The sequence below is a fragment of the Argentina anserina genome, chromosome 6 (genome assembly GCF_933775445.1).
Source record: "Argentina anserina chromosome 6, drPotAnse1.1, whole genome shotgun sequence".
Taxonomy (NCBI): Eukaryota; Viridiplantae; Streptophyta; class Magnoliopsida; order Rosales; family Rosaceae; genus Argentina; species Argentina anserina.
The window spans coordinates 18,905,476-18,932,634 of NC_065877.1; positions in this window are offsets into that span (position 1 = coordinate 18,905,476).

Here is a 27,159-nt window from a genome sequence, read left to right on the forward strand (position 1 = left end):
TATAGCCATTTAAGTGCATGAAAGTCATTCCACACGGGAATCTAATTTTCATTGCAAACTCTTGTTTTGAGTTGTTATGCAATCATGTTTCCTAAAATCTAAGTTTGACAAAGTATATCATGTATGATCTAAGGATGTATGGATAGATTAATGATTCATCATTAGACCAAGACTACTTTTAAGAAGCATGTAATGAACGTTGTATACGTTGTTTTTTGTACTCCATGATTATGACACTAGTCAGAGGGAGTTATTTCATAGACTTTAGGGAAAATCTACCTCACATGATGCTATTAAATTTAGATAGTATGTTGTGCTCTTTTTCTCCTTCAATCAAGTTTTTGTTTTCATCCAAGAGGTTTTTATTTTGCTTGACAAGGTTTTTACCGAGGCAACGATATGTGCACCATGCAACCTAGGCATGCGACAAAAGGGGGAGTGTTTCAGGATAATTATTATTCTACCCTTGCGTGTGTCTTAGCCTATTTAGGTTTCCTTATTGGAGTAGATTATGGTTTATATAATATATATGAATCCCTGATTCATTGGGATACTCTGTATGTAATGCCTATATATATGCCCCATTATCAATCAATAAAGAGTTCGGTTATGTTCTTTTATGTTGTTATTATTCTCGTTTCGTTCCTCCTCAAACAAGATTGAACTTCTCTGTAGGTGCACACTGCAAGTTCGTAAGTCTGTTATATCACTCAAGTCTCTTCATCCTACCTCTATATGTATAGAGAATTCTAGGACTATATACAAGTGTAGTTGCTTCTAGAGAATTCTACACAAGTCTATACAAGTCTAACTGATAACTTGAGTATTATAGGGACTTCCGGAGTGGTCTAGGTCCCTTAGCCTCACCATGGTTCTAGAGAAATCTGGAGATGTCCCAAGGCTTCCACATTCTTCCGGAGACTTCTAACACCTTCTTTGAACTTCTAAAGAGCTTCAAAGAGTTATGTCATTTTCCAGATGCGCCTACAATGCTCAAGTGTTCTCCACAACCTTCCTTGAGTCATACTTGTTTCAAAAATGCTCAAGGTAAAACGGCTAAGTTTGGCGGGATGTGACATTCTCCCCCACCTAAGCCCGCGATGCCCTCATCGCACTTTGCTCCTCGTATAGCTAGAGTTTGTCCTTAAACTGCCAAAGCGTATCCTCAGACTTCCAGCTTGCTTCCGTATCAGGCAGGCCTCTCCACTTGATGAGGTACTCTTTATAACTTGGCACGCCTCGATGTCGGATGACCCGATCTGCGAGCACTTCATCGACATCCTTGTCAAAGTTGGTGATGACCGCCATAGGTGCCTGATACGATATCCCCCTTGATGGGTCTTTCTTATCCTCGTTGTATGGCTTCAACATACTTACATAGAAGACCATATGTATCTTTAACTTGGGCAGGAGGTTGAGCTTGTATAAAACTTTGCCTACGCCCTTGATAACTTCAAACGACATTTCATACATATGGATCAAGCTCTTGTGCACCTTCCTAAAGGCTTTGAACTGTTGCGGCAAGAGTTTCACAAGTACAAGGTCGCCTTCCTTGTACTCGATATGCCTCATCTTTTTGTCTGCCCACTTCTTCATTCTCTTGACAGCCTTGTGCAATACCGCTCGAACTAACTCCGCTTGCTCATGCCATGACTTGGCGAACTTGAATGCGGCTGGACTCTTCCCTTCATAGCAAGTGGCAGAGGAGTTGTTGGCTGTTGTCCCAATACAATCTCAAAAGGACTCTTGTTGGTGGCCTCACTTTGCTGCAAGTCCTTTTGATTGGCACTCACGTAGTGCCGCAAGTATAGCTTCAAGAGAGCATTGACTCGCTCCGTTTGACCGTCGCTTTGTAGATGGAAGCTTGTTGAAAAGTTCAAGTCCGTCCCTACCATCTTGAACAACTCCATCCAAAATCTCCGTGTGAAGCGTGGGTCTCTATCGCTAACAATGTTTCTTGGAACTCCCCAAAGCTTGACTACATTGCATAGGAATAGCCTTGCTATCTCCTGCGCAATGCAGTCGGTTATATGCGGCCATGAAGGTTGCATACTTGCTAAATCTGTCCACCACAACTATGATGATCCCAAACTCCTCGGACTTTGGCAAGCAAGTGATGAAGTCCATAGAGACACTCTCCCATGGTCTCTCCAGTATGGGTCAGGGGTCTAGCAAGCCCCCCGGCTACTACTGGACTACCTTGTCTTGTTGACAAATGAGCCACGTCCGCAGATACTCCTCGACCCCATCACGCATCCTAGGCCAATAATATGTGGACTTTAACAAGGCAAGTGTGTGTTTCATACCTGGGTGGCCGGCCCATTTGGAATCATGACATTCCTTGATAAACTTCTTCCTTAAGCTTCCCCACTTCGGTACATAGATGCGGCGGCCTTTGGTATAGAAAAGTTCTCCCTCTAGCCAAAAGTTCTGCGTTTTCCCTTCCATGACTAAGGCAGTGAGGCTCCATGCTTGAGGATATGTCTTTAGCCCTTCCTTGATCATGCTTAGCAACATGCCAGTGACTTGCGAAATGTTTGCAAACTCTGCCTTGTGGCTTAGTGCATCCGCTACCACGTTTGCCTTCCCGGGCTTGTACTCCATGGTATAGTCAAACTCCGCCAGGAAGTCTTGTCGTCGTGCTTACTTTGAACTTAGTTTCTTTTGAGTTTGGAAGTAGCTTGTTGCTACGTTGTCAGTCATGATCACAAACTTTGTCCCAAGCAAGTATTGTCACCATACTCGAAGGCAATGGATGATAGCACTCATCTCTTTTTCTTGCACGGTGTAGCGCCGCTCCGTGTCATTGAGCTTCCAAATCTTATAAGCAATTGGATGCCCTTCTTGCATGAGAACTCTGCCAATGGAAAAGTCGGAACCATCGGTGTGCACCTCAAATGGCTTGGAGTGGTCGGGTAGGCTAAGCACGGGCTCCTCGCATATCGCCTTCTTCAAGTCTTCAAAGGCTTCTTGGCACTCCGATGTCCATTCCCATGCCTTGTTCTTCTTGAGAAGGTTGGATGATAGTGCAGCTCTCACCGAATATCCCTTTATAAAGAGGCTGTAGTAATTTACTAGCCCAAGAAAATATCTTAGTTCACGTACTTTGCTGGGTGGCTCCCATTCTTGGATGGACTGCACCTTGCAATCTTCCATCATAAGCTTGTTGTCCTTGATCTTATGCCCGAAGAATGACATCTTTGACTTTGCGAATGAGCATTTCTCCATCTTGATGTATAGCTGGTTCTCCCGCAATACCTTAAGCACTTCCCGCAAGTGCTCTACATGCTCCTGCAAGGTCTTGCTAAACACCACTATGTCGTCCAAGTAGATGACCACGAACCGATCAAGGTAGGGGTGGAATAACTTGTTCATCAGGGTGCAAATGGTTGTCGGTGCATTAGTTAGAGCGAATGGCATGACCAAAAATTCATAAGAACCATACCTTGTGATGCATACGGTCTTCAGCTCATCTCCCTCCATAATGCTCACTTGGTAGTACTCCGAGCGAAGGTCTAACTTCAAAAAATATCGTGTATGGCCCAGTTGTTCAAAGAGATCGGAAATCAGAGGGATACGGTACTTGTTCTTTACCATTATCTTGTTGAGTGGCCTATAATCAATGCACATTCATAGAGATCCGTCCTTCTTCTTTTGGAATAAGACCGAGGCACCGAATGGGGCTTTCGATGGTCTAATGAACCTCGAGTCCAAAAGCTCCTTCAATTGCCTCCTTAGCTCCGCTAACTCCGAAGACGCCATACGGTAGGCAGGCCATGGCGGGTGGTTTTATCCCAAGCTCCAACTCTATCTCATGGTCGATCTCCTTCCTTAGGGGTAGTCTCTTGGGCAGCTCTGCAGGTGACACATCCTTGAACTCCTCAAGAACTGCTGCTACCTCCTTGGGCATGACATCTTGCGGGATGCCGTTCTTGAACTTACTAAGGATGGCCAAGTAGCTCTCCTATTCCATCTTGATGCCGTTCTTGAATTGCAATGCTAACAAAACCTTCAAGTCTTACTTTGCTCCTCGAGTTGTTGTCACCTGTTACACCCTTGAACGTGCCATAGGTATATTAGCCTCGCTAGCGGGGAGGTTAGCCTCGTTAAGCAGAAACAGAGGCAGGGTAACTGATCTAACCAAGGGGACAAGCTGCGGGGAAGTTAGCCTCGCTGGGCAGACCAATAAAGATTGCAGTAGCAGGGCTATTAGCCTCGCTACGATAGCCAAGCAAGCACGGAGTCAGGTGCCGAGCACTTCAGCATGCAAGGCAGACCACGTAGACAAGTGTTGAGGCTAGGCTAGACATTAGCCTCGCTAGCATAATTAGTGTGCTGGATATTAGCCTCGCCAACAAAGAAGTCGGTAGATCTGACTAGGCAGGGACAAGGACGTCGCCAGCAGACTTGGCAAGCACAGGGCAGGCAGCTGGCCAATATTAGCATCACTGGCATGAAGCAGGCAGATCAGATGCGGAGGAATTAGCCTCACCAGGTAGTTGCAGACTGTGTAGGCAGTCTAGCCTCGTCAGTGAGCAGTTGCGGGGAGATTAGCCTCGTCAGCATAGGCAGTTACAGAACATAGATGATGGTAGTTACCTAGGCACCTACAAGGGCTTTATGGGAGGTTACTGGACTGCTTAGTGGGCGGTTATTCATGGACAGTTGACGCACATTGAGGAGAGGTTATCCAGGAGCAGTTGGCGCACAATGAGGGGAAGTTACTTGGGCAGTTGCATGCCAACTTAGCTTAGCAGTTAATAAACCTAGTAGTGGGGGCTGTCCACTACACCTAGAATAATGGCATGTATGACATGTGTCCTAGGAAAGTTGGGGAGGTCAACTTCAATGTTAGATGTAGGTATAAATAGTTAGAAGTTATGAGCATGAGACTTTGGGAAGGTTTAGACAAACCATTGTAAAGATCCATGCTAGGTTTTCAGTTTGTATTTTGAATTCATCAATGAGAAAAGGGACACTAGTTCCACAAAACCGAGTATGCATGTGATTACTTGTTAAGTCCCCATACGCAATTGGAAATCGGAAAACACTTGTGTGTAGAGAGAGTTGTGAGTTGGGATAATCACTCATAAGGGTAGAATATAGTCATCCGCTGCGTAGAACAAAGAATCCGCACAAGGATTCAAGCATACACCATTAAATACAACTCAGATTAAGCAGCGCACAGAGCGGACGATGGCGTGCAGCAGGGCTTAGTGTCAACTTGGATACACTAAGACTCAGTAAACATGTTCCGAAGTCCGATAGGAGCTCTTCAAAGGATCAAGCAATGATGGATGGAGATAAACTCAAGGCGGTAGTGGAACAAATCAGAAAACTAAGATGGGAAATGGCGGCACTGTATGAAGCATTCAACCGCAATACCCAATCAATGGGCATAATGAAGATGTCCATCAAGGAATTGAAAGACCTTGCGCACAAGGCGAAGGCAGAAGAAGAAGGACTTGACACCAACATTGGAGTGCTAGCACGCGTAGGCAACAATGATGGGGAAGGAGCAATGGAAAGAGATGCTCCCGTTGTCAAGAGTCCAAAACAGACCTCAGTCCGAGAGGAGGAAGTGGCGAGTACGGCCTTAAGAAACCTCAGAAAGACAAGCTTAGTTCGGAAACATTCGTTGGACTTTGCGAGCAGGTGGGGAATGCTAAGACACCTATAGAAGTGCAAGACCGCAATAGCTTGCATGGGGATAGTTCATTTGACATTGGGAGAAGTTCAAGTACTAGAAAGCATGCATAAACCAAGGAGAACGTGGTGCATGAAGATAGGGTCAGTCAGAAAAGGATGAAGGCAGTTGGAGAAAGTCAAAAATTCAATGGAATCCACTCCAACACATTAACTGCTCCTATAAATAGGGGATGGTTTAATGGCTGTTTTATATGTGGAAAAGAAGGTCATTTCGCAAGACATTGTGAGTATAGACACATAGCAGCCATTGTGATTGCCTATAAGGAGAAATCAGACTCCGAAACACCCAAAACAGTTTACTTGAATGCCATGAGTGTAGAGTCGGATCATGACTCATGGGAGGATTGGATCATACCCCCTATAGAACTGGAAGTGTTTGTGCACATCCACATTCATGTGGGTGGACATATAACTATGCTAGCATCGCTGCACCGGAAAGGAGTAGCCACGAAGGGTTTTAGAAGACATGATGTAGACTTTGAAGTAGAGAAGATGTCGCTCGAAGAGATCGAAATTGCTGTTGTGTATAGATGCATCCGTTTATGGGCGGATAAACTCATAGATCAAACCTTCAACCTACGATCAGTCATATATCGAAGCAAGGATTGTCACATGGAGAATTCAAGAATGGAGTTCAAGGTATAGCAGGTACGAGAAGCTTTTGGACTTGTACAACTTTACTTGGATTAGATGGGCATCATATCACAGTCTTGTAAATAAAGGAAGGCAGTAGTCACAATCGGACCAAGTTATGCTCAATGGAGAAGAGCAAGTCGTGGAAGATCAAGCCATGGCAGATGCCGAAGCAATGGGCGAATGCTACGGGGTATGCAAGCAGCTTGGAAGGAGTTCACTAGGAGGTTGGCGGCAATGCAGGAAAGCAAGATGCTGATCAAGGACCAAGGATGTGACACCAAGCAAGGAAAAGAACTTGGTTTTTCTAATCTTGATGCCAAGCAAAGGCAAGCAAGGTTGGACAATCTTGTTGAAAAAGTGTGCAATGAATCGAGGCTCAAAGAACAAGGAGTACTCAAAGGAAAAGGTACAATGGCTGCAACGGACCAGGTTGTACAACTAGGAGAAGCACACGACGCGGAGCAAGCTTTTGTCAACGACATGCAGGAGGAGTTTGCTAGACATGCAGATCAGTGAGAAGGCAACACCAGCAATGCAGAATTACCCACCCATGATCACTGGCCAACGAGGACGTTGTCAAAAGCAAGTGGGGGAGGTTTGTTACACCCTTGAACGTGCCATAGGCATATTAGCCTCGCTAGTGGGGAGGTTAGCCTCGCTAGGCAGAAACAGAGGCAGGATGACTGATCTAACCAAGGGGACAAGCTGCGGCGAAGTTAGCCTCGTTGGGCAGACAAATAAAGATAGCAGTAGCAGGGCTATTAGCCTCGCTACGATAGCCAAGCAAGCACGGAGTCAGGTGCCGAGCAGTTCAGCATGCAAGGCAGACCGCAGAGACAAGTGTTGAGGCTAGGCTAGACATTAGCCTCACTAGCATAATCAGTGGGCTGGATATTAGCCTCGCCAGCAAGGATGTGGGCAGATCTGACTAGGCAGGGACAAGGACGTCGCCAACAGACGTTGGCAAGCACTAGGAAGGCAGCTGGCCGGATATTAGCCTCACTGGCATGAAGCAGGCATATCAGATGCGGAGGAATTAACCTCGTCAGCGAGCAGTTGCGGGGAGATTAGCCTCGTCAGTATAGGCAGTTACAGAACATGGATGATGGCAGTTACCTAGGCAGTTACATGGTCTTTATGGGAGGTTACTGGGCTGCTTAGTGGGCGGTTATTCATGGACAGTTGGTGCACACTGAGGAGAGGTTATCCAGGAGCAGTTGGCGCACAATGAGGGGAAGTTACTTGGGTAGTTGCATGCCTTGGTAAAGCATGCAAGCATGCCAACTTACTTAGCAGTTAATAAACCTAGTAGTGGGGGCTATCCACTACACCTAGAATAATGGCATGTATGACATGTGTCCTAGGGAAGTTGGGGATGTCAACTTCCATGTTAGATGTAGGTATAAATAGTTAGAAGTCATGAGCCTGAGACTTTGGGAAGGTTTAGACAAACCATTGTAAAGATCTATGCTAGGTTTTTAGTTTGTACTTTGAATTCATCAATGAGAAAAGGGACACTAGTTCCACAAAACCGAGTATGCATGTGATTACTTGTTAACTCCCCATACGCAATTGGAAATCGGGAAACACTTGTGTGTAGAGAGACTTGTGAGTTGGGATAATCACTCATAAGGGTCAAATATAGTCATCCGTTGTGTAGAATAAAGAATCCGCACAAGGATTCAAGCATACACAATCAAATACAAGGTGTAGTGCAAGGAGGTTGGCTGGAATTGATACCCTAGCGCCATCACAGGTAGAAGGTAAGGCGAGAAAAATTTACTTGCGCACGATTGGCATATATTGCACGTGATCTCTCACCATCCATGATGCACAAGTTGTTGGCAAATGGCACTGGGAATGTAGTCACCGATCGGTAATATTGAGAAGTCTAGGCTCCCACGCTTGTCTTGACTCCTCGAGCTACTCCTTGTATGGGACAGGCAAGTGAGATAACCTCCTTGATGGAGCCTCCTCCATTGCTCGCCTTTAGTCCTAGCCTACGTGCCTCCTCAATGGAAATGAAATTGTGGGTGGCCCCCGTGATGAGCATTGCCATTGTTGGCTTCCAACCTATGCTGATATCCGTCAAGAGCAAACCTTTGGCTTGGACTTTGGGTGTAGAGCAGATTGTATTAATCACCTGCATAGACCCCAAGTGTGCACCTTCATCGCCACCCTCGGCTTCACTTCGGCTTTAATGACTTTCCAAGAGTGCGCTTAGAGCTCTTCTTTATGGGCAATTCCTAGCCTAATGTGGACCATCCACTAGGCCAAAAAAGCCTTCATACCACACATTTCAGACAACATATAATTTATATATGTTGTCTAAACTTTTCTCAACCATTCCAGACAACATATAAGTGAATATGTGTTGTCTTTAAATTTAGACAATTCAAATTTCTTAAAAATATTCAACATTTCTAAAATTTTTAAAAATGTGAAAAACATCATACAACATATAAGCGTTATGTGCTGACTTAATTATATTAGTTAAAATTTTGAAACCTTCATACAACAGATATGTTCTATATGCTGTCTGAGTTTTCAATTTAGAAACAAATTTTGAATTATTTGATCTCTTACTGTTCTTACTAAAGAACACAACTGCTTCATTATCACAAAAAATCTCAAGTGCATCTAAAACTATATAACTCAAGATATCAGTTTTGTGCATCAAGAAATTTCTAATCCATAAGGCCTCACACATTCCTTCATATATTGCTATGAATTCAGCTTGCATTGTAGACGTAGTTATCAAGCCTTGCTTCATGGTTTTCCAAGCAACTGCACCACCTGCAAGCATGAAAACGTTTCCACAAGTTGATTTCTTAGAACTTGGATAGTTTCCTGTAAAATTTGAATTAGTGTATCCAATAAGCTTCATTCCCTGGTTTGTTTATACACTAACATGTGGCCTTTAGTTCTCTACAAATATCTAAGCACTTTCTTGCCAGGTACCCAGTGCTCATGGCCTGGATTAGATTGATATCTAGATAAAATGTCAATTGTAAAGGATAAATCTGGTCTAGTGCAAACTTGAGCATACATGAGACTACCAACAAGCTTAGCATAAGGCTTACTCTCCATCTCAACTTTCTCTGCATCACTATTTGGACATTGATTCTTTATAAGCTTGTCATCTTTTGACATTGGAATTTCTCCTCCATCACAAGTCTCCATATTGAATTTCTTCAACACTCTAGAAATATAGTTCTACTGTGACAATCCCATTACTACATGTGCTCTATCTCTCTTGATCTCGATTCCAAGCACATATGAAGCCTCTCCAAGATCTTTCATCTCAAAATTATTTGACTGAAAATTCTTAGTTTCTTTTAGCAACTTCATGTTACTGCTAGCTAGTAAAATGTCATCAACATATAACACCAGAAAAATAAACTGACTTTCTACAATTTTGAAATACAGACATTCATCTACCAAATTTTCTGTGAATCCAAAATATGAGACCACATAATAAAACTTCTTATACCACTGCCTTGAAGCTTGTTTAAGACCATAAATTGACTTCTTCAACTTGCAAACTAAATCTTCTTTTCTAACTTCAACAAAACCTTCTGGTTGCTTCATATATATCACTTCATTCTCCCAAATGTTGTCTTCACATCCATTTGATGTAGCTCTATATCAAACTGTGCAACAAGTGCCATGATGATCCTAAATGAATCTTTTGTAGAAACATATGAGAATGTCTTAGTGTAGTCAATTCCCTCCTTCTGTGTAAACCCCTTTGCTACCAATCTAGCTTTATGTCTCTCTATTTTTCCTTGTACATCTCTTTTAGTTTTAAACACCCACTTAGACCCTATAGGTTTCTGTTTATGATCAATTTTGACTAATTTCCATACTTCATTCTGTTTCACGGACTCTATCTCTGCCTCCATAGCAATTTTTCAATCATTGCACTGGTCACTTTCTACAGCTTGGCTAAAGGTTAATGGATCATTATCTTCACCAAAATCCATCTCAATGTCCATGGTCTCTTGCAAATACATAATGAAGTCTTTTCCAGTACGTGATTCTTCCCCATAAGTTGGAATTCTTGTTCTCTAAGATCTCCTAAGTTCAGGGTTTGTTTTTGCAGCTTGGTCTTGTTCTACTAGTTGCACTATTGGTTGAACTTGTTCTACTGGTTGATTCTGCATAGGTAAGTGTTCTAACTCGTCTAAATCTAGATCTCGTTTAATGTTGCTATCTTCATCTAGATCATTTTGCACATATGGAATCATTTATTTTTGCATTATCCTGAACACAACCATCAACCGCAATTTCCTCAAAATTCTTGTGGTTGATTCTGCATAGGTAAGTCTACAAAATTTGTATTGTGCACACTTTCATTTAAGAATTTAACTTGATGTATTTCAAAAATTCTTGGTGTATGACTAGCTGAATAGAGCTTATATCCCTTAGATTTTTCAGGATAACCTATAAATTAGCAGCTGATAATTTTAGGATCTAATTTGTTGATTTTAGGATTATAAACTCTAGCTTCTGCAAGACATCCCCACACATGACAATGATGAAGACTTGGTTTTCTACCACACCACAACTCAAATGCAAATCTATCAACTGGTTTACTTGGTGTTCTATTGCAAATATATTTTGCAATCCTAAGTGCTTCACCCCATAAAAATCTAGGTAAACCTATTGTGCACATCATACTTCTAACCATGTTCAGTAATGTCCTATTCTTTCTCTCAGCCACGCCATTATGTTGAGGATTATATGGCATGGTATATTGAGCTTTTATGCCTTGTTCTTGAAGAAACAATGCAAAATACCTTTCTTTTGTCCAAACTCAGTGTATCTACCATAAAATTCACCTCCTCTATTACACCTTACAGTCTTAATCTTTCTTTCTAGTTGTTTTTCTACCTCTGAGATGTATATTTTAAAAGCTTCTAGAGCTTGGGACTTCTCAGAGAGTAGATAAACATAATTGTATCTAGAAAAACCACATATGAAGGTGATGTGGTACACGTTTCCACAAATTGTTTAAATTCTAAATGAACCACGTATGTCTGTATGAATTAATTCTAAAAGTGCATGGCTTCTGTGTGCAGTTTTCTTCCTCGTGTTGGTTATTTTCCCCTTAAAACATTCAATAAAATCTTTTAAATCAGAGAAATCAAGTTCATTTAGGATATTGTTCTTTACTAAAATTTACAGTCTCTCTTTTGATATGTGGCATAATCTTCTATGCCACAAGTATGCAGAATTCTCAATGGACTTAGTTATTTTAACACCAATTAAGGCATTACTGAGTAAATCTGTGTTCTCAACAAGTAAAATCTCTTGTTGTGCAGGAGAATAATATAACTGTAAATAATCACCAATAATATTTGCAGAACCAAGTCTTTCTGAATTTTTGAAAATAGAAATTTCATTGATGTTCATGAGAAAACTACAACCACTCGTTATTAAACGAGAAACTGAAACTAAATTTCTTCTCATGGAAGGTACGTAGAAAACATTATCCAAAATTAAATTTCTTCATAATCTGAGATCTAATGCTAAGGTTCCACTAGCATTGATTGCAACACGCATTCCATTTCCTACGCACAGGTTCACTTCTTCACTCCTTGGAATTCTCTTCCTTTGAAAACCATGTAAAGAATTTGTTATGTGTAAATGACTGTCAGAATCTAACCACCAAGAACTTGGTACTACATCAACTAAATTAATTTCTAAAGTAAAGACTATGTTAGACAGCTTACCATTCTTAATCATCCAATTCTTGAAGCTAGTGCAATCTTTCTTCATATGTTCAACTTTCTTGCAGAAATAACACTTCAATTTAAATGGCTTGTTATCCTAAGCTATAGAGTTTGAAGTTGAGGCTGAGTTGGATTTTTGGTAATGGTTTTGTTTGGTTTCAGCTTATTTTGGAACTTCTTGTTCTTCTGGTTCTCAACTAAATTCACTGAATTTGCAGGCTCTCTTTCTCTTTTAATCATATCCTCTTCAACTGAATAGATGACTATGAGCTTCTTGAGTGACCACTTCTCCTTTTGTGTGTTGTAGCTAGTTCTGAGCTGACTGTATGAGTTGTGAAGAGAATGCAGTGTATGATGCACCACATAATGATCTGTATTCCCCATCTCGAGCTCCCTGAGTTGAGCATTGATATCAATAAGCTTCATGATATGCTCCCTGAAATTTCCATTCCCATCATATTTTGTATCTTGAAACTACTTGGACAATCTTGCAGCCTCATGATGGGCCGCGCGAGCGTCACACAATTAACCCTGTAAAATGCCATCGTTAGTATAAAATAAGCAGTGATCGTTCAATCCGGGAAATTGAAGGGAACTCTAAACATTTAGTGTTAACAAATAATTTGGGGTTTGAGATTGATTATTAACTACTAAAATAAAACATAAATTACTATTTACATGATCGATCTCTCTTTACCTAACTAAACCAAATTCAACAATGCACCACATAATTACAAGTTTGGTTCTATCATGCATTCTAATTCATCTGATTACATACTTTTAGACACCAATACAATTAGAGCCTTAGGGGAACATCTAATCATGCAAGATTTATGTTGATGTTTAGGTTGACTTAGGACCTCACCTAAATTACATGCAATCAAGTTTAATAACACTTAGGGTATAAATCAAACAAGATTACATTTAAGCACCAAATCTTTGTTGGAAACATGCTTCACGGTGGTGCCACTCACAATGGGGTACATGTAAATTTCCAAAATTTTACACTTTAATTAACACAAACCGAACCTACTTAGGGCATGATTCGATTTGTGTCAATATAGATGATGAAGATAGCACTCAAATACAATCTTAGGGACTGCATTCAATCACTAAATTCGTATGCACATATCTAAAAATTATCTAAGAGCAAGTAAAAGAAGAGTAGAACACAACAATAGAAATACAAACTTTAATAAGTATAAGAACATAGATTCGTAATAGTCTCAAAAACATATCAAATACAATCTGAAAATTTTGAAACAAATACAAAACCAATACTTCTACATAAACAACAAACTACAATCTTCATATCCAAAGAATTGTAGATTCAAACAAATAAACGAAACCATGAAGATGAGTTGCGAGAATCACACGTTGTAGGAATCTTAGAGGTACGGCTGTAATAGGTGAAACTCAGTGGAGATGATGATGGTTTTGGGGTGGACGGCTTCGCTGATTTGTGAGGGAAGTTTATGGTGGTGTTTTGGTAGAGTTTCAATTCTTGAATGCTAAGGAAAAGTGATCAATTTTTTGTGTGAATAATGTGTTATTTATAAAACAGTTTTGGCTCCTTGATTATTATCGCTTGGACTTTTTCCCATCAATTTATGGGTTGTATCATTCTTTCTATCTTACATTATCTCTTTTTGTTTACTTAATCCCTCATTTATCTTTCTTTTTTTCTCTCTCTTTTTTTCTTTCACTTATTTTTCTCATTGGTGGGTGCAATCTCCTTTGATCAATTCCTTATTTTTCTCCTTTAATTTGATTGTCTCCTTCTTTCTCTCGTGCATTATCTCTTTTTGTTTACTTAATCCCTCCTTTATCTCTTCAATTTTTCTCTCTCTTTTTTTCACTTATTTTTGTCATTGGTGGGTGCAATCTCTTTTGATCAATTCCTTCTTTTTCTCCTTTAATTTGGTTGTCTCCTTCTTTCCTTATTTTCTTCATTCTATCTACACAATCTCATCTTTAAAATCTGAAAATAATAAAAACAAGAATAAAGACAAGATAATTCATAGAAAATTGTCCTAATCTAGATAAATATTGTCTTAAAAAAACATATGCGATAGATAAGCTCAATTAGATTAGGAAAGTTTCCATTTCACAACAGGGAACTTTCTCGATCAAGTAAGTTACTAAAATAGGAAAGTACGATTAGGAAAGTTACGAAATAGGAGTTTCAGTTCAAGTAGGACTTTTTCAAATTGTATGTTTCCTAGTCTAGAAAGGATTCCTAATGCAAGTAGGATTCTTAGTATATCGCCAATGTAACAGAAACGTCGAAAGATGAAGACTCCTAATCCAACTAGGTTTCCTAGTCCAACAAGCAATCTACACCATTTCTGCATTTTCAACTTGTTTAAGCACATAAATGTTATCAATGCCACCGAAGACTCCTACTATGACTTAATGACTCGAAATTACAACAATAAGGGCTAAGCAAAGTACAAATGGAGGTAAAAACATGTTAAGAACCTCGCACAAAGTGCTCCTATCAACTACCACACACTTGGCTTTTGCTAGTCTTTTAGCAAAACAAAACAAAAACTCTATAAAAACATTATTTCCCCTAAATGATTGTCGCATAATCTCATAACACATAGCTTTCAAGTTTAAGCATTTGAATGTAAGCACATAAATTCCAAACTACATAAACATGCTTCATGGTATGATTATGTTAGAAACGAGACAATAAACACTTAACATGTTTAGTCAATGCAATCCTCCTCACAAAGCATACTCTGTTCTTTTCACTCAGATTCATGGCTATAATTCACACATAAGTTTATGCAAGAGAATAGATAGTAAGACAAAAAATAACTTGCATATTTCATCAAATAAAAGCATTTTGTGAATATCTTTTGGAAACCCTCATTTAACAACTAAGTGCATAAATGGACCAAAATCATATGCTCAACTCTTGTGATTAGCTCTACATACCAAGATTTGCTCATTTTAAGAATCATTTGGATCATTATACAATGTTAGTATTTAGGCTTTAGCTAAAGACATGGAATATTAAGGAATCACAAATGTCATCCTATAGACTTAGCAGAGTAAACATCACCCTTATGACACCAAACACCATCAAGGGCAAAAAATTAACAAGTTTGGCCCAATCATCATTTTATACACAGTGAAAATGGACAAATGTCAAATGAACATTTTTAGACTTTTAATTACAACTCAACTCCAAATCACAAACAAAAGACAATATAACTTTTTTTTTCTCTCATTTTTTTTTTCAATTTCCTTCAATTTTTTTGTCACTTTGCTTAAAAGTTTTTGATCTTTTTCATATGTCTTCCACCCCACACTTATTTCATACATTATCACAACATCATCTCAAAAAGAGTTATGCCAAATCTATAGGACAAGGTAGAAGTTACTATACTAAGCATGAAGATAATATAGATAATGAAGAAAATATTCAATGTAGGCTCAAATGAGGTTCAACTAAGGGGTCTCAAACATGGCACATATAGGGACACATGATTGTTTGGCTAAAATGGTGGTATTCCTAGAAAATGATCCATAATCTCTTTCAAAGTCAGAGCATTTTATGACTTAAAAGTTTCAACAATCACAAAAGCGAGTTATAGTAAATTCTAGAGTCCATTAAAAGTTATGGCACATAGTCATTAAATATGCAAAGATTAATAAGGTTCAAAAACAACCACGAAATTTCTTATTATATCTCATGGAGAAAGTACATATAGATTCAAATACTCATAGGTTGTTATGGACTTCAAACTAGCCAAACATGTATGTCATATTACAACCAATCCAAATCTCACACGTTCATACCAAATTCACATTATCAATGAAACTCACAATTCAATTATGAAATGCAAAACCATCATCTATGCATTTAGAGACATAATCATCCTAGACTTTAAGGACATCCTAAGACTCAATAAACAATACATTTTTTTTCATTTTTCATTCATTATTCATTATTTGTTTTTTTTTAAACAATGATCTTGCAACCCCTACCCAATACTTAGAAAATTACGTTGTCCTCAATGTAAGCTCAAAACTAAGAACATAATTCACAAGCATATAATAAGATCAAAATCCAAACATATACAATTCAACCATAAAAGTGGAGGGATTAGAAAATTCAAACTCTCGTAGACGACTTCTCCACAGATACGGTGGAAATGGGTTGCCTCCCATGCATCACTTGCGTTTTATAGTCTTTCATCTTAGACTCTTCCCATGCTCACTCGCCTTTTGGCACATCTCTCAAACTTGTTTTCTCATACGTGCGCTCCTCAATAGGTTCATAGTAGGGCTTAAGTCGTTGCTCATTCACCTTGAATGTCTTCCTTGTTTTATCACTTTGTATCTCAACTGCACCATGAGTAAACACAAGTAACAACAAATGGACAAACCTAACGTGAACGAAATTTCTCTAGAAACAATATAAGCCTCAAATGGAATAACAAAACTTTCTGGCCCACTTGAAACTTCTTATCTCTTATCATTTTTCATGGTAGGCTCGGGCTTTCTCCTTGTACAGTTTTCTCTAGAATTCCTTTGATCTCTCTGTTGGACACTTCTGCCATTCTATTTGTCTGAGGGTGGTAAGGTGTCGAAACTTTGTGGGTCACTCTATACTTCTTGAGCAATGCCTCTATTGTCCGGTTGCAGAAATGAGAACCTACATGGCTAATCAGAACACGTAGACCTCCAAACCTAGAAAAGGTGTTAGTTCTCAAGAAACCTGCAACCACTCTATAATCATTAGTCCTGATGGCTTTTGCCTCCACCCACTTTGACACATAATCAACAGCCAATAAGATATACAAGAAGCCTCTAGATGAAGGAAATGGACTCATAAAAACAATACCCTAAACATCAAAAATTTCAACAGTGATAATAGGAGAAATGGGCATCTGATCCCTCGGACCAAACTTACCGGTCCTCTGACATTTATCACAAGAAATACAAAATACATTTGCATCCATTAAGATAGTAGGCCAATAAAATCCACACTCCAAAACCTTCATGGCTGTTCTCCGAGGTCCAAAGTGACCTCCAAACGCCTCAATATGACAAAAAGTAAGGATTGACCTATGCTCATTTTCTGGGACACATCTTCTAATAACTTGATTGATAGGAGCACAAAGTGTGACGTTCTTAATGTATAGATGACATATTCTTATCCTTTTCTACTTCTTATTTAGTTATTTTAGGTTCATATTTGTTATTTGTGTGTTTTAGTAGAGCTATGTCGAATTTGGATGATTTTATGATGAAATTGTGCTAAGTGTTAGAAATCTTTATTGAGCTAGGATTCTTTACTCGACTAGGACTCTACTTTCATATTTTCATTATTTCCTGTTCCTTAATCGTCAAATTCTTTTCAGGAAAGACAAATCATGTTTGGACAAGGAGTAGTGATGCCATGATGCATTCCTAGTGAGACAAGGAAGTCATTTCCAAGTTGGATAAGCAGAGAAGATGACGGCCTAGCCATTTTCTAGTTGAAGTAGGAGAGATGCCATGCAGCCTATGTGTTTCCCGATTGGATTTGGTTTCCTACATCAAGTTGGATTTGGAGTACATGAATCAAAGTCCATATCAAAGAAGATTTCAGCTTCCCAATCCAATTCTATCTCCTATTTGGGATAGCAAGGCTATGTTTTTGACTCATATATATAGAGGCACAGCCGCATTGTTCATTCATTATCAACCTTGCGTACATACTAGCTAAAGCTCTACCGAATTTCATAATCACCCTTCCAATAAATCCTAAAACCGATTCCATCATCCCTTCACCATTCCCTTGCCTTCAAGTACAATTTTGAAGAGGTTCAATTCCCTTAGAAGTCACGGCTACACCTTGTAGAATTGATTGATTGATAAAGTGTAACCATGATTCTCTCTTTCTTAATTTCAGTTTTTGGTTTTCCTTGTTCTTGGTTGTGTATGTGATTTGGATATTGTAAACTTGTTTCGATTTTGTCTATGAAATAGCTACTTGATTTAATTTATATAAAGTTGCGATTTTAAGTTTTGGTTTTATGAATTTTGGTTTCTGTCGTGTACTACGCGCATGATTTCGATATCTAAGTGTTATGTATGCGATTGTAAGATGATATTTAGGTTGCTGGATTAAAGACTCATGCTATGAACATGTTTATTCTTTTCTATATGATTGAGGGTTAAGTAAGTGACATACTTAATGAATTCGATGTGCATGGCTTTAGAATTGTATGGTAGGATGAGTATGTTAGATTTCGATTAAGACTGCTTGGTAAGAGTTGAATGTGTTAAGTGTCTATGTGTTTAGGTTACTGCTTTCGACCCTAATTGCATGATCCAACCTTAGTTGTTCATAAGTATGTCTCGACATGATTCTAACAGGAGGACTAGAGCTTATTTTCGTTATCTTTATATGAATTATTTTGGTGATATATTGTGTGTTGGTTGGTTGATCACATGTATATATTAGTTTAGGTTTTATATTTTCTGTTTTTGATCCGAACCTATATCGAATCTATAATATCTCTTTGTGAATTCGTTGTTAATGTTTGTGATTCTTTACCCTGGTGGATCCCCGGTTTATGAATGATACACTCTTACTTTACACTCTTATGTCTGCATACCAAGGCACACTTACCTATATCCCAAATAGCTGCTCATCTAGGAAAGTCTCTCGTAGTGGTTGTCTTTCCTTATCTCGCGCAATCCTACTTAAATGATCAGCCACCACAGTCTCACTTCTCTTCTTGTATCGGATCTCTAGGTCAAATTCCTGAATCAATAGTATCCATCGGATCGACCTGGGTTTAGCATCCTTCTTAATCATCAAATATCTCAAGGCTGCATGATTAAAATACACAATTACTTTAGATTGTAACAGATATTATCGAAATTTTTCTAAAGCAAAAACAGCCAAGAGTTCTTTTTCTGTAGTTGAGTAATTTATCTAGGCTTCATTAAGAGTCCGAAAAGCATAGTAAATCACTATAGGTTTCTTTTCTTTTCTTTTCTTTGGCCCAAAACTGCCCCGACTGCATAATCTGAAGCGTCACACATTAACTCGAAGGGTAGGCTCCAATTTGGAGAACAAATAATGGGCGCACTCGTCAAAAACTCCTTCAACCTCAAAAATGCTTGCTCACATGCATCATCACAAAGAAACGGCACATCCTTCTGCAATAGAGTACAAATAGGCCTAGCCACCATGGAAAAGTCATTGATGAACCTCTTGTAAAACCCTGCATGACCAAGGAAAGAACGAACCTCCCTCACAGTTGTGAGATAGGGTAAGTGATGCACAATATCAACCTTAACCTTGTCTACCTCTATACCCTTACAGGATATAATATGTCCTAAAATTATCCCTTGATAGACCATGAAATGACATTTTTCCCAATTAAGCACAATGTTAGTTTCTACACACCTTTTCAAGATTAGATCTAAGTTCTCTAAACATGCACCAAAGTCTTTTCCATAAACGCTAAATCATCCATAGAGACCTCAATGCTATTTTCGATAAAGTCAGAGAAAATCACAAGCATATAACGTTGAAATGTACCTGATGCGTTGCACAACCCAAAAGGCATGCGTCGATAGGCAAAAGTGCCAAATGGACATGTAAACGTTTTCTTCTCCTAATCCTCCAGGTGAATGCATATTTGGTTGTACCCACTGTACCCATCCAGAAGATAATAAAACTCAAGCCCAACCAATCTCTCTAGCATCTGGTCCATGAACGGCAATGACATGTGATCCTTGTGTGTTGTGGCATTCAGCTTTTTGTAATCGATACACATCCTATGACCAGTCACCAACCTTTGGGGTACTAACTCATTCGCCTCATTCACAACAGTGACCCCACTCTTCTTTGGCACGACTTGCACTGGTGAAATCCACCGACTATCTGAGATAGGGTATATTATTCCACAATCGAGCAGCTTGATCATCTCATCATTGGTGGGTGCAATCTCCTTTGAGCATCACGTGTTGGCTTTGCGTCATCCTCCAATAGTATCCGATGAACACATGTAGTATGGCTGATTCCCTTGATATCCGCCAAAGTCCAACCAATGGCGGTTTCGTTCCTCCTCAGCACATCTATCAAACTTGATTCCTACTGCTCACTCAGCGTTGATGACACAATAGCTAATAAAGTATCATCTTTTCCGAAGTACACATATTTCAAATGATTCGGAAGCTCCTTCAGATCTAACTTTGGGGTATATACCACAGATAGTAACAATTTGCTAGTGGAAATGGGAATTGACAAGAAATAAGGATACCTTTTGTATAGTGGAGTCTCAAGCTCATTCACTACTTCAACGGTCTTGGGATCAAAATCAGCCCACTCCTCTCTTGGGACACGGTCCCCATGCTTGTCAAATCCGGCCACAAACTCCATAGCTAATTGATATGCATCCAAAGTTTATGATAAAATCTGTGCAATAGAATCAACAACATCAACAGAAAAGCAAGATTTTAAATTAGAAACCGGGTACTCTATTTCTTCAAAAATGTTGAAGCTAATAAAGTCTTCATCAAATTCCATTGTGAGACTTCCATTTGCAACATTAATGCAAGTACTTGCAGTCCTCATGAATGGCCTCCGTAAAAACAATGACGTTGTTTCCAAAGGCGAGACCTCCATGTCTAGCACATAAAATCTGCAGGGAAAATTAGGTGACTGACCTGCATAAGGACATCCTCAACATACCCCTTAGGGTACTTGTTAGACCTATATGCCAATTGAATAATCATATTATCATTCTTAAGGGGTCCTAATCCTAGTGATTGATAAACATTAAAAGTCATAACATTTATCGAAGCACCTAGATTAAGCATGACATTTTCAAGAATGTGTTACCAATTTTGCATGGGACATAAAAACTTTTTGGGTCATTTATCTTATGGGGTAGTTTCCTCTGGATAACAACCGAAATTGTCTCATTCATCTTTACTACCTTCTCCTCCCTAGTCTGTCTTCGTGAAGTTCAAAGCTCTTTTAAGAATTTGGCATACTTTGGGATTTGCTTGATGCACTCCAACAATGGAAGGTTAACTTGCACCTTCTTAAAAACTTACAACACTTCCTCATCAGATAACCTAGAAGGAAAAGGTACACACTAAATATGATTAGTTTTAACTAAATCACTTAAGTTAGAACTTGTATCTTTTGGTGTCTCTTGGAACGGCACACTCTCCTTCTTGGAGGTTGCTGGATCTTTCTCCAATCCTCTTGGAACGACACACTCTCCTTCTTCATTTCTCTTTCTTTGTTTTTCTTTCTTCTTTTTGTTTTTACATAAATGTAGGACTAACACTATGTCTAAATGATTTTATTCACACACTCCTAAAATTTAAGGTACGTGGAGCAGAGGAGCTAACTGTGCAATGGACTGAGACAGTCCCAAGTAAGGTCTTGCTTTTATCCGATATACCTTAAAATTTTAGGGTATCATGTTCTTCTGAAACAATATATACTTATTTATACAAAATTATTTTATAAGTTATAAAGCGAGGTGGACGTGCGGCCTAAGTGCGTCGTCTAGACACAAACTGATTCCTTTGTTTCAGAAGGCTGGATAGCTAGAATCAGATATAGTCACAAGGCAGGACTCATTTGTTGGACACCACGGGGGCCACATCCTCGAAAGGATGTTTTCCCATTAGACTTTATCACTGAGATATATGTCAGTCTATGGGCCTCTGAGATCTAATTTTGTAAACCTTAAACCAGGGTAATAAAAATAGCATGCCACTTACTTAGCTCATAATAAATATGTGTTAATAAAAACCGCCCTCAACCACAAGCGCAAGGTACAAATAGAGGGTTAAGGCTAATATTAACAAAATAGACTTTACCTATTCCGTTTGCTTTAAACTTACAATAAACTAAGAATAAATAAATATTTAACTTTCTAAAAATTTAACTAAGTGTAACAAGTATTCATATACACATACTAATAAAAACATAACAAATAACACATAAACAAAGAATAAAACAACCAACAAATTTTTTTTTTTACAATTTACATGTATTTTTTACATTTGGTTTTTTACAAAATGTTATTGGTCCTTTTTTTTACATGAAGATGAGTTGCGAGAATTTAACGTTGTAGGAACCTTAGATGTACGGCTACAATAGATGAAACTCTCTGGAGATGATGATGGTTTTGGGGTGGACGGCTTCCCTGATTTGTGAGGGAAGTTTATGGTGGTGTTTTGGTAGAGTTTCAACTCTTGAATGCTAAGGAGAAGCGATCAATTTTATGTGTGAATGATGTGTTATTTATAAAACAGTTTTGGCTCTATGATTATTATAGCTTGGACTTTTTCTCCTCAATTTGTGAATTGTCTCCTTCTTTCTCTCTTACATTATCTCTTTTTGTTTACTTAATCCCTCATTTACCTCTTCCTTTTTTTTTCTCTCCTTTTCTTTAACTTATTTTTGTCATTTGTGGGTGCAATCTTCTTTAATCAATTCATTCTTTTTTTCTTTTAATTTGGTTGTCTCCTTTCTTTTTTACATTATCTATTTTTGTTTACTTAATCCCTCCTTTACCTCTTCTTTTTTTTTTCTCTTTTTTTTTTTCAATTATTTTTGTCATTGGTGGGTGCAATCTCCTTTGATCAATTTCTTCTTTTTCTCCTTTAATTTGGATGTCTCCTTCTTTCTTTATTTTCCTCCTTTGCTTTGACTTTTCCTCTATTTTTTTTCATTCTATCTACACAATCTCATCTTAAAAATCTGAAAATAATAAAAGACAACAATAAATACAAGATAATTCATATAAACTTGTCATAATCTTGACAAATATTTTCTTAAAAAAGATATGCGATAGATAAGCTCAATTAGATTATGAAAGTTTCCATTTCACAACAGGAAACTATTTTTAAATCAAGTAACTTACTAGAATAGGAAAGTACGATTAGGAAAGTTACGGAATAAGAGTTTCAGTTCAAGTTGGACTTTCTCAACTGGTACGTTTCCTAGTCTAAAAAGGATTCCTAATGCAAGTGGGATTCTCAATATATCGCCAATGCAACACAAACGCCGAAAGATGAAGACTCCTAATCCAACTAGGTTTCCTAGTCCCACAAAGACTCTAGACTATGTCTGTGTTTTCAACTTGTTTAAGCACAAAAAAGCCATCAATGCCACCGAAGACTCCTACTACGACTCAATTACTCGAAATTAGAACAATAAGGGCTAAACAAAGTACAAATGGAGGTAAACATGTTAAGAACATCACACAAAGTGCTCCTATCATCTCAACTTTGTCACTCTCCTTAAACATGTCTTATTGCATACAAAAATTCTATGGTTGTTTCAAGTTCCTATATGCTACCCCTTACTTTATCAGACATGGTATTCCTAATCACAGTCTTAGCCATCTTGTTTGCCTTCCACCAGTCCTTGTGAGCCTTCTTTTCTTCTTTGGCGCTCTTCTCAGTTATGCAAAGGTCCATAGTTTAGTTCATGGCTAGGTAAAAATCTACTTGGCTTCTCCACTTCTTATTATTATGTCTGAGTAAACTTTGGATGGTGTTGAGGGTGACTAAGGGAATCCCTAAGAGCAAAAACAAAATTTTATGAGTTTGTTTTTCTATAACTTAAGTATTCTTATTAAGTCTTAAAATTTTATACTTGATTTTTAAGACAAACAATGTCACATTATGCCTCTGTTGTAGGCATTACAAACAATGTCAAGCAATCAATTATGTATATTTATGCATCAAAACAGCCCTTAACTAAAATTTAATAACACCTTTGAGCAGAAGACACAATATTCTAAAATTTCTGAATCAATAAGCCATCCAATTTGATTCCAAGTTATCCAAAGAAACCAAAAAACATCTTTAGACAAAAATCAGATTTCTAAGTATTTGAATTTGAAAACAAAAAAAAACATGCTTGTTGTTGTCATTTGTTTTAAAAACATTTAAGCACCTCTTTGGAGGTTTTACTGAATTGTATTTTTAAAGACAAATGACACAAGTTTTCTAGATTTGTTAAACTGCATATTCCCTGCAAGAATCAATTGAAAAGGCTTTGGCACAATCCAAAAAACACTTATAGAAAACACAAATCTCGTTTTATATCTGTAAAATTCATTTATGCAATAACGTGAAGTTTCTGGGAGATTTAATCATGCATAAGAACTGAAGAACATGTAGTACATTTAAAACCAATCATATATGCATCATCAATTTCATATAGCAAACAAATCCTAGTTTATAAGTTTCATCAGCTCTATCATACGTCAACCACAAACCAATTCACTTAATTAAGCACTGCTGGAAGTGCTCTAGGGTTCTTGCATAAACAGTAATTGAAATCGAAATTGAAATTTTACCAAAAACACGCTAACCTTTTTCTTTCTTAATGATGCTGCTATAACTTTAAAAAACGGAAGCATGAATATAGATGCAGTAATCTTCTTTCCGTTCTTGAATTCTTAAGAATGATGTTTGAATCTCAATCGAGATGGGTGCATCTCATGCGCTTCTTGCATCTCGTCCCTAAGCTCAGCCCCAATTCGAGATGACCGTTGATTACAATGTTCACAGTCTCACTCTTAGCCTTGAGAAGCTTTTGGGCTGGGTCTCAGATCAAGGAGCGCGAGTTCATAAGGCCCAATTTGTTTTATTGTTCAGGATGGAGAAGATTTTCGTGTTCTTGAGTTCTAAGGCATATATGCAGGTTTTTGAAAGAACATTCTAAAGAGCAAGGACTTCTCTGATACCATTAATGTAAACTAAAAATACATTTGTCATGCTATTTCTACATATTATCAGAGTACATAAACATACCAGTAACATCCATTGAAGTTGTCATTGCTCCTGTAAGTAGCTGAGGATGAATCGAGGTTGTTGTCTTCTGCTAATCACCAATCTTAAGCTTCTGAATGGGTAGAACAATTGCTTGTCAAATCGTGGTAATAGTAGGGATTCCAAGCCTCTATTTATAGTATTTCTAGTTATAAGGATGCCTCCCATAAAGACTATTCCTCATAGAATTAGAACTATAATAGATATTCCTAGTGTATTACAGATTTGGACATGCTTGTTGTCCTAACAATGGATTCCTAATTCAATAGTACATACACTTTTGTATTGAACATCTAGGAAGATAATTTTCCTGATCCATGTTGTAATTGGCTCGGCATTGGATGATTCCTAGTTGCTCTAGGATAACTATGTGATTGTCCAGTTTTAGTCTTACAGTTTCAATAAAATATGACAAATATGTCTGAAACCTGCAGCTGAATCAACTTCGACAGAGCTTTTTGATCATCTCCGAATGAACTAGATTGTGAGCTAAATATCAATGGAAACTTACGGGTGTCTACCTTCCATAAATTTTTACAGTTTGGTTATACCTTTTGCATTGAAGAAGTTATGACTATTTAAGTGCGTAAAGGTCATACCACGCGTGAATCTGTTTTTCATTGCAAATTCTTGTTTTGAGTTGTTATGAAATTCTCTTTATTTTGATCCATGTACGGATAAGTGTACATGTTTGATTTAATAATGTTTGGCGATATTTGATATTCAAATCATTGACCCATTGCTACTTTTGAATAATGTGATGAGCGTTCGTATGCGCCATTTATCTAAACTCCGAAATTTAGTTACCGATCAGAGGGAATTGTTTGGCAGACTTCTGGATGAGTCTCTACCACATGTTATCTTCAACTGTAGTTGGTTCGTTGTGCTCTTTTTCTCCTTCGACCAAAGCTTTTAAATTTACCCAAGAGGTTTTTATTTTGCTTGGCAAGGTTTTTACCGAGGCAACAGTATTGCACCATGGCACATTAGGATCGCGATACAAGGGGGAGTGTTGTAGGAGAATTATCTCAGTAATCTTTTGGTATATCCTGTCCTAATTAGTATAGGTTAGTATAGATAAAGACAATTATATAATCTCTGATTCTACGGGATACTTTATCAATGAATAAAGATGATGCATCTCCCTATTCAGATGTGTATTACATTCTTCTATAATATTTACTTAATTATAATATAGATTCACTATAGATATAACTACCAACTACCTTGTAACTTTTGTTTCACTAAAATATGAAAATAATAATAATAATAATAATAATAATAATAATAATAATATAAATATAATAATCTACACTTCAAAAAGTGGCTCAATCCTCCATCCATAGAATAAATTGATTATGTTCTTAGTTTTGGGAGACATTTTCCTCATCGAGATTCATATGAAGGGATTCCTCCTCACCCATATTAGCCTTATAAGATTTACATAATCACCTAAAACCTTTCTCCCAAACAAGTTAAGATATCTCTCAATCAGGTCGTTTTCATGACCACTTTTGTCATTGGATACATTGATCTCAAGCCCGGGACACCTTCATAGACCCGGGCTTCGGAGTATGCTTAAAAGACTCATCCATGTAAGCTATAGCCCCCCATTTCTAGAGGCCCCAACAAATTTTGTGGTCTAACTAGAATAGGAATCTCTCGTGTGTATATATATATATATCTAGGTATTATGAAGATTCATTCACCAGGTAAGATAATCTATCAGATAATGGATCTGCATTGTTATATGTGTTCAATCTAAACCCATTGTCGGCCCTGGGGCAAGAGCAAGTAGGCTTAAGCCTAGAGCCCTACATTTAAGGGGGCCTCAATTAAGGAAAAAAATGAAAGAAAAGAGGAGTTAAAAAACTAAGTTTCTCTTACTATTGAATATAATGAAAAGTTGCCATTATATCAACTAATTTACAAGTGAGACACATGAGATTATCGAAATTTAAACTTGTGACTTATTAATAACTCACATGTAGTAAATGAATTTATTTTTTTTTATATTTACAATTTTTTAACATATTTTGGGACCTCGAAATATTTTTCGCCTTAAGTCTTTATAGACACAGAGCCGGCCTTGTCTAAACCCAGTGTAAATTGAGGTGTTATGTAATTAAATCTCTAACAACTGCTACTTTGATCACACAATCTCGTTCACACGGTCACTAGCTGACTGTGGAGTATTTGCTCAACTACCGTCAGATTAGACTCATTTAAATCTGATAGTTTGAAA